This window comes from Prionailurus viverrinus, chromosome B1 (genome assembly GCF_022837055.1).
Source record: "Prionailurus viverrinus isolate Anna chromosome B1, UM_Priviv_1.0, whole genome shotgun sequence".
NCBI lineage: Eukaryota > Metazoa > Chordata > Mammalia > Carnivora > Felidae > Prionailurus > Prionailurus viverrinus.
In genome coordinates this window covers 144,308,408-144,318,469 of record NC_062564.1, presented here as the reverse complement: position 1 = coordinate 144,318,469, position 10,062 = coordinate 144,308,408, and positions in this window count along the sequence as shown.

The following is a 10,062-nucleotide window of genomic DNA, read 5'->3' as shown; positions in this document are numbered from 1 at the left end:
TGAAAAAGCCCAAGTAAACACCATCAAATATGTTAATTGCTGGGAGGGAGGGAGTTAATTATGTTTGGACCAGCACCAGAATTAATGAAAAAAACATACTTTAACATCTCCATTTGTAAAGAGAAGGGCAATGCTCACTTGAAGCTTATTGAACAACAGACACAATATGGTTTTTAACTGATGTTGATTATATCAGGGGCTCTACATAGGGTCATTTTTCAAGTATTCCTACAACCTTTTACAAAAGAATCTTCCAGAACTTGAATGCTTTTGAACCAAGGAAGTCATACCAACTCTAAAAACACAAGCAAGGGAAAGTAAAACCCAATGTCAAGGTTAAATATTTCTTTTTTATTATTGTCATATTTTAATTTAATTACACTGATGAGAATTCAAGTCCCCCCCAACACACTCCAGTGCTCCTTGTTTCTAATTTTTTTTAGGGCACGTATTGATCATAATCTGAGCCCCACTTGAAAAAGCAGCCCAGCCTTTGAGGCGGTAGTTGACCCTTAAAAGCCATGGACCAGGATTTTTGGGGGACATTAATACGTCTAAATGCAACTGACAAGAAAATCAGGAGACCTAGAATCCTCTTCAAGCTGGGCTCACGTAAAATTGCCATGGAATTTCAACAACACCCCTGCTTTATGCAGTGCTTGTCACCAGCGCTGGCTCCTTCCTTCACCATCTTTCCCATGTTCTTGCTCTTATTACCACAAACTAACCTGGCGTTGGAGCAGTTACTGTTTCAGCATTTCACAATCTACAGTGTGTTCTTTGAAATTATGTCTCAGTGCCACCTAGTAGCTATTTTTCTGGCAACGCTTTTTTTTTTTTCAACTTCAGGTATAGCACATTGGTTAATCTTACTCTTTAATTCAGGACATTCCATTATCAATTGGGTGTGCAAGGCCCGCTTGTATTCATTCATTCATTCATTCATTCATTCTTTCATATGTTCCTTTTCTTCTCCATTCTCCACTCCTATTCCTCTGCCTTCTCCAGAAGCAACCATTCCTAAGTGTTGAAGTATACCCTTCTCTCTGTAGGAGTGCTTGTAAAATATTTTTGTTTTGTATGCATGCATTTTAATTTATATAAATCATACTGTAGTAAAACAAAACAAAACAAAACAAAACTTCCCTCTCTTTCTTAACCCAGCATGGTATTTTAAAAAGTCTAACCATGTTCCTGAGTATATATCTAGACTGTTGCTTTAATCGATGCCTAGCTCTTCATCCATTTTATGGATCTGCATCACACAAATGGACACACACATCACCCTCAATTCACCAATACCACTAATAATGCTGCGACAAATATCCTCATACATATCTCCCCTTATGGGTGAGAATTCCTCTGGATTTCTATACCCTGCCAGGGAAATGCTAGGTCATAAGTAACATATGTGTCTGTTAAGGCCCAACCAGGAAAACAGTAGCCACACTAAGCATGTTAAAACTGAGAGATCTTAATGCAAGAACAGATTACAGAGGTGATGGAAGAACTGAGAGCCAAGCAGAGGATATGAGGATAAGAGATTAGTAGCAGGAAAGCCCCTCCCACATCCAAACCACAGGAATTACTCATAACAGGAACCCAAGTCTGATGGAAGTAGGAATTGTACCAGGGCTGCCTGATGGGAGCTGAAAGTGAAGGAAAAAATACAGATACTCCCTAGGAGACAGAGGAGAGGGAAATTACCCTGACTTTTCCCTCCCTGCCTCCCACCCTAACCCCGATCGGTGCTTTCTGCTAGTTGAACCCACCCCCAACTGTAGCCTGTAGGTGTCGGGACAGAATAGGGATAGGTGGGAACAAATCACGGGGCAGACGGTGATAAATACACAGTTTACTTGATTTGGCTAAGTCCTTTTAGATTGCTGTCCATAGTTAATGCACTGTCTCCACTCTTACCCGCAGCCTATCTCCACATCTCATCTACTCCTTCATAGCCTATGGCCCACCATTCTCCAAAAGTAACAGCTGAGATCTCTTCCATCTTCCTTTGAATGTGTCTAACGTACTAGTCCTCATATCTATCAGCCTGCTGGATCTCAGGGACCCGTCCATCCATTGGGCCATAACCTCCTGAGGGCAGCCACCTCAGCAGTATTATTTGTAAGCCCTTACCTGGCATTGTCCTCATGCTACTGACCAAGTGATGTTCTTGTTGATTACTGGCGTCACGCCTTACCCCTTATTGTTATTATTCTGGCTTGCAGACAACACGGATGGCAGTTTTCAAAAAGCCACCTGTGACATTGTAGAGGGATGTCTGTTGGGAGATCCTGTGGGTGAGGGAGAGAGATGATATTCAGCCAGCAAGCACAATTTAAGACCACAATTATTGTCGAAACACTGGGTTTTTTGGTAAATAGCCTCTGCTTTGAACAATCCTGAGTGGCCATGGTACTCTGACTGCCCTAACCACTTCCTTGAAACTGTCCCTCCCACCAAGATCAGTAACTAAAGGGGTATGCCTGGCATGGCCAGGGGGCCCCAGAACCCTGTTGTTGCAATCTGGCTGGCCGTTTTCCTGATTTGGTTATTGCCTTACTGGTTGTTGAATATTTTAAATATCCCTCCCCTGGAGGAGTGTCACAAAAGAAGTATAGAGGAAAGTCTGCAGACCTTTGGACATCCTAGGACTCCCTGGACCCTCATTTCTATATATGATGATGGGGGAGAGAATTCTCCAGGATTATTTTCCTGATGGAAAATGCTCCATGTTTCTTGCTTTTCTCTTAGTGGATAGCAGTTACCCTCTTATCTATTGGGGATATGTTCCAAGACCCTCAGTGGATGCCTGAAACCATGAATAGTACCAAAACCTACACATGCTATGTTTTTTTCCTATATGTACACACGTATGATAAAGTTTATAAATTAGTCACAGCAAGAGACTAACAATATAACTAATAATAAAATAGAACAATTATAATAATATACTGTAAGAAAAGTAATGTGAATGTGATCTCTCTCTTTCGGAATATCTTATTGTACTGTCCTCACCCTTGGGGTAATGTGAGATGATAAAGTGCCTATGTGATGAGAGGAAGTGAGATGAATGACATAGGCATTGGGATGTAGAATTAGTCTACTACCGACCTTCTGGATTTGTCAGAAGGAGGAAACTCTGCTTCCAGACTGTGGCTGACCATGGGTAACTGAAACTGCAGAAAATGAAACTGGATTAGGGGGAGACTATTGCATAATGCACACCGCAAAGTGCACATCCTGAAGTACACAGCTCATGGAAGTTTTACTTATGTGATCCATGTGTCCACCCCCAGATGAAGGTATAGAACATTTCCTGCCTCCCAGCTGGCTTCCTCAGGCCTTCTTTCCATCAATTATCCCCATGTAACCACATTCTGACATCCATCACTAGAAATTACTTTTGCCCGTGTCAAAGCTTTGCCCAAGTGAAAGCACAGAGTATATATGCTTGGGAGTCTGGCTTCTTTTGCTCAACATGAAAAATATCCTTCTTTGGGGAGGGGGGTTTATATAAGTGGCCATTTTCTAATTTGTTGTTGGATTCTTAGCTCATTAATTTTCCAGTTAACATACAGTGTAATATTTTTTTTAATTCCAGTTAACATACAGTGTAATATTAGTTTTAGGTGTACAATATAGTGAGTCAACACCTCCTTACAACACCTCGTGCTCATCACAAGTATCAACCTTTCTTTTTTTGTTGTTGCATTTTTTAACTTTTAAAAGCTGTAGCAGAAAACATATAAAATTTGCGACTGTAACCATTTTTAAGTGTAAAATTCAGGGGAGTTGATTACATTCACAATGTTCTACCACCATTACCACTAACTAGCTCCAAAATTTTCATCCTCTCAAGCAGAAGGGCACCCATTAGGGAATAACTGTTCTTCTTTCCCCCAAGTCCCTAGTGATCTCCAACCTACATTGTGTCTCCATGAATTTGCCTATTCTAGATATTTCCTAAAGGTGGAGTCATACAAAATCTATCCTTTTGTATTTGGCTTATTTTACTTACCATAATATTTTCAAGGTTCATCTATAGTGTAGCACGCATAGCATTTCACTCCTTTTATGGCTGAATAGCATTCCGTTACATGTATATATCACATTTTGTTTATCCATTTGTCTGTTGATGGACACTTGGTTTGTTTTCACCTTTTGGTTATAATGAATAATGCTGTTATGAATATTGGTGTACAAATATCTGGGTCCATGTTTTCAGTTCTTTTGAGTATATATGTAGGAGTGGAGTTGCTGGCTCATACAGTAAGTTTACGTTTAGCTTTTTGAGGACCACAAAACTGTTATCCACAGCCCTCTGCCTATTTTCTAATTGGGTTGTCTTTTTGTTGTTGAGTGTTACTAGGTCTTTTTTTAAAACACATATGCTGAATATCATACTCTTATCAGATATAAGACTTGCAAATATTTTTCCCATCTTGTGGGTTGTCTTTTCACTGTCTTGATAGATAGTGCCCTTTGATGCACAATGGTTTGTAATTTTTACGAAGTCTGATTTATCTATTTTTTCTTTGTTGCCTCTGCTTTTGGTGTCCCATGTAAGAAACCATTGCTATATCCAAGGTTATGCAGATCTGCCCCGTGTTTTATGCTGAGAGATTTATAGTTTTCGCTCTTAAATTCAAGTCGTTAGTCCATTTTGGGGTTAATTTTTGTAGACTGTATAAGGTAAGAGTTTGACTTCATTCTTTTGCATGTGTCTTCCTAGTTTTCCCAGCACCATTTATTGAAGAGACTATACTTCTCTCTCTGAATGGTCTTGGCACACTTGTCCAAAATCGATTAACCATAGCTGTGAGGGCTTAGTTTGGGCTCTCGATTTTATTCCATTGGTCTATATAGACTGTTTTGAGTATTCTAGTTTTGTAGTAGAAAGTTTTGAAGAAAGCGAGTTCTCCAACTTTGTTCTTCTTTTTCAAGGTTGTTTTGTCTCTTAACCCAAGGTTGTTTGGGTCCCTTAACCAAAAATTCCATATGCATTTTAGGATGGGTTTTCCTATTACTGCAAAAAACACTATTGGGATTTTGATACGGATTGTATTGAATCAGTATCTTGCTTTGGGTTGTACTGTCATCTTAATATGAAGTCTTCAGATCCGTGAACATAATACATATTTCCATTTATTTAGGTCTTAACCTTCTTTTTTAGTTTAGTAATTTAAGGTGATTTCATCCAAAGTATCATTTTAGCAGCATCCCACAATTTTTTTATGTTTTTACATTTATTTTAATTTATATTTTCTTTCTTAACGTATGAATTTGTATTTTATTTCCAAATAAATGGTTTCAAGTATGATTTTATATTTGTTATTATTTTCTAAGTGACATCAATTTATTATTTAAAAAATTTTTTATTTTAGAAAGAGGGAGAGTGCACCGATGAGCGGGGGGAAAGGAGCAAAAGGAGAGGGAGAGAGAATCCCAAGTCCCAAGTGCGGCTTAGTCCCAGGACTCTGGGATCATGACCTGAGCTAAAATCAGGAGTCGGATGCTCAACTGACTGAACCACCCAAGTGCCCCTGATTTTATTATTGATATTTAACTTAACTGCATTCTGATCAGGGATGTGGGTTAAATTACATCAATTCAAATATGTTAAAACTTGCTTTATGAATGTGCAAATATAATGTTCTATATATTTTGAGAAGAATGTGTTTTCTGTGATGTTGGATGCAAAGTTTTACATGTATACATTAGATCAGGCTTTAAATTCTTTGTCTTCACTGCTTTTTTTGTCTGTTTGATTTGTTAATGAGAGCCGTATTAAAATCTTTTCATTAGGATAGAATTTTAATCAACTTCTCTTTGTAGGCCTATCAATTTTTCCTTTTATATTTTAACCAATGTCGTTAGTGCATACAAGTTCAGAATTGTATATCTCTATCTAGTATGTATGTATGTGTGTGAATTGAACCTTTTATCATTTTGCATAATTATACCTTTAAAAATGTTCACATATCTCTAATGATATTTTTGTCTTTTTGTCAGTCTATTCTGTCTGATATTAATATTGTTGCATTGTTTCTTTTGGTTAATACCTGCCTGGTACATTTTTTTTTTTTTAAACGTTTTATTTATTTTTGAGACAGAGAGAGACAGAGCATGACGGGGGAGGGGCAGAGAGAGAGGGAGACACAGAATCAGAAGCAGGCCCCAGGCTCCGAGCCATCAGCCCAGAGCCCGACGCGGAGCTCGAACTCACGAACCGTGAGATCGTGACCTGAGATGAAGTCGGTCGCTCAACCGACTGAGCCACCCAGGCGCCCCTGGTACATCTTTCTTTATATTACTGTAATCAATATATTTACCCTCTTATCTATTAAATAAAATAATTTAGTATTTCAGATAATTCCTTTTTGTTTATCTCTGCCAACTGGACTTTATTATTATTTTATACAACCCCCCTTTTAAAAGAATACCTACATATTTATAATTTCCTCTGCTTAACATTCTCACTTCTTTTTTAAAATTTTTTAATGTTTATTTTTATTTTGCGAGAGAGAGCGAGCAAGCAGGGGAGGGGCAGACAGACAGGGAGACACAGAATCCAAAGCAGGCTCCAGGCTCTGAGCTGTCAGCACAGAGCCTGATTAGTGGCTCGAACTCGAACTCGCCAACTGCAAGATCATGACCTGAGCTGAAGTCAGACGCTTAACCGACTGAGCCATCCAGGAACCTCCCCCATCTCACTTCTAATATTCATTTTGGGAGTCATTTTATCTTAAAGGCAACCTTTAGAATTTTCTTTAGTTATGGTCTGTTGACAAATTCTGACAGGTTTTGTCTGAAAATATATTTTTTTAATATTTTATTTTTAAGTAATCTCTACACCTAAAGTGGGGCTCGAACTCACAACCCTGAGATTAAGACTCACATCATCCACCAACTGAGCCAGCCAGGTATCTCTTATTTATCTTATTTGGGGTCCACAGTTCTTCCTGAAATTGAAGATGTGTGTCTTTAAAAAATTCTGGAACATTCTCAGTCATTATCTGTTAAAATATTGCCTGTTTACCATCTTCTTATGGAAATCTAATGAGAAGCATGGTAGACCTTCTCACACTTTCCTCCATATATTCAACTTTCTTCTCTTCCATGTTTTCTATTTCTTTAACCTCTTTGTGCTGTACTCAGCATTTACTTAGAGCTATCTCTCATTTATTCAGAGTTATCTCTCTTTAGCTGGACTAATCAGTTTAACCAGTCCATAGAGTTTTTAATTGAAAGGATTATAGTCTACATTTCTGTAAGTTCTATCTGGTTCTTTTTCAAATTTCTTTTAAAAATAGTTTCTTGTACTTTGCTCATATTTCTAACTCCCTCTGTTATTTCCAAAACACACTAAACATGCTTATTTTCGGTACCTAAACATATTTGTACATCACTAATCTTATTTACATAGATTCTGTATCTGAACATCCCAGTACATAAAGTTTCTGCAGATAAGATTCTGTTCTTTGTTTTTTTCTGCTGTTTCTTGGTCATTGTGCCTTGTCTCCTCGTGGATTTTATTTTTGTTGGTGAGCTCACGGACACTGTGAATTTATCCGTAGAAATGCTGTGAGAACTGGGCTGAGGGTAGAGTTGTCTAGAGTCCATGAAGTCCTGAAGGAATGACTGGTAATATTTTGTACAGATGCCAAAGGTTTCTGTTTTATAATTTCCAGGACCACTTTACGATTTCTCAGCTTAATGTTCTGTTGCTTTTGTTGTTCCAGTGCCTTTTTTTTTTTTTTTCTGGGAAGTACTATGAACCAAGTATTGCTGCGTATGTAATAGAATGCTACAGAGACAGTAATTAGTCCTTGCTGGGGGGAAGGATGCAGTAATAGTGTTTGGCAACCCTGTTATGGGTATTTGAGTAATCCTGTTTGGAAATAAAATGGTTCTACTGGCAACAAAGAGAGGAAAAACACCTAGAATCTCATTATCCTCACTCTTAAATAACATCTGCTCGTTAGATTACTATATGGAACACATTTTACTTTTGTGTTGCAAAAGAGAGACACAGAGAGAATGAATGAGAGATCCCGTGAGTAATGAGTATAATTAAGGTATAGAATGTGACGAAATAAAAAGGATGCTATTTGTCTACTACTAGATATGGAGTCCAAGTTCCTACATGGAACAAATATCAACTTGTGAGGATGCAAAAGCCACGAAAAAGGTAGTTTCTGATTAGTTCATGCAACAAACACTAGCACCTAAGAATCAAGCTGACAAGGACCAAGTCTGTTTTATTCCCCATTGCATCCCTAGGGCCTACGATGTGCATACCAGAAAATATTTATTGAGTAAGTATCTACTATATGCCAGGCACAGTAGTAGGAGCATGACAGACATAATCCCTTACCCTCAGTCTTATGAAAAAATACTACCTCCTCAAAGTAATAGAAGCTTGAGTGTGCAATCAAACAAATGAACACGAAAGATACTATCAAAGATAATGAAAACAATCAGACTCTTTATAACGATTGCATGTGTAGCTTTCTCCGTTAACTGACTCTTACAGCAACTCTGTGAAGCAGGCAGGGCAAACATTACTACCCCCAGTTCACAGCTGAGATAATACTACCGCTCAGCACTTACTGAGGGATTCTTAATTGCCAGCACTGCTAAGTGCTTTACATTCATCGTCTCATTGATCCATCAGTAACCCTTATAAGGAGATACTGTTATTTCCTCCATTTCAGACTAGAAAATCAATGGAGTCAAAAAGAAGTCTAAGTAATTGTGCCCAGGGGTGCGCAATGATTAGCTAGTTGAATCAGGATTCATCTCAGGTGGTGAGACTCCAGGGCTCACACTGCACAGAAAAGGGAGCTGGACGGCAACAGCAAATGAAGGTGCTGGAACTAGTGTAATAGCACTCCAGCCAGGGTTAAGGGTTAACCTGCCTCAAGCTCATGCACTTCTTGCTTGCTGATTGAAGTCTCTGGATCTGTAGCGGAACTAACTTACTTTGAGATTGGCAGACCAACGGCCTTGAGAAGTGAAGGACGAAGCTTTCCCAGAAGATAGGGGCCTGATATTCGAAAACAGCTGCCACGATGCCAGCAAGTCTGTTCAGGGTCACGAGGGCATACAACTACCCGAGTGGGCACCTGCTTCTCCGGCACGTAATCCCCCTCCCTTTTCCCCAGGCCTTCCCCTTTCAAAACAAAACAAAACAAAACAAAACAAAACAAAACAAAACAAAACAAACAGAAACCCCTCCAGATTCACCTGGATGGAGAAGATGGTCTTTGAGACTTTAGCCCCCCATCTGCCCACACTCCCCACACTGCTGGCTTCATGAATAAAGCAACCTTTCCTTCCTCCCACCACTTGTCTCTGAATGTGGACTTTCCAGCTTCAGGCAGCCATACATGAGTTCGGACCTGGTTCTGTCCGGTAACACTAGTATCAAGCAGAGCAGCTTTGATTACTACCCAGATAGTGAACAGATTTCCAAAGGTGAAGCTAATATATTCCCAGAGAGTTGAAGATGAGAAGACGCATCTTTAAATGACTACGAAAATTATTCCACGGTAACAGAAACATGTTAAGTACAATTTAACATTTGGGGACAGGAGCATGTTCTGCTGCTATTTCCTCTGGAAGCAATGTTTAATATTTACTACTCAGAAGTAGTAAGAGAACTTAACAAAGCCAAACACGCAGCCTCATGCTATCCACACTTACATGGGCAACTGCCTGCCAGGAGCCACAGGATGGTAACTTCACCAGCGCAAGTGGATCCAGGCAGAAGAATCAAATAACACAACAGCTGGAAGGGATTCTGATAACCAGCTGGTGACTAGACAGGAGTACTCAGTCCTCAGTTTGTGAAGGCAGTGAAGCTCAGGGATTTGCAAAACCTCCAAGAAAACATTCCATGCTAAAAGGCTTTCCCACTGTCAGCAATCAGTCTATCGCCTTCCTTCCCTTTCCACTCTTTTCCTATTGCTATTGATGAGGGAAACAAAGGCAAGAGAAATGTAGCTTAAATTAAATCTCCTTACAGCTTGCAGCCCACTGATAGCCACCTGAAAC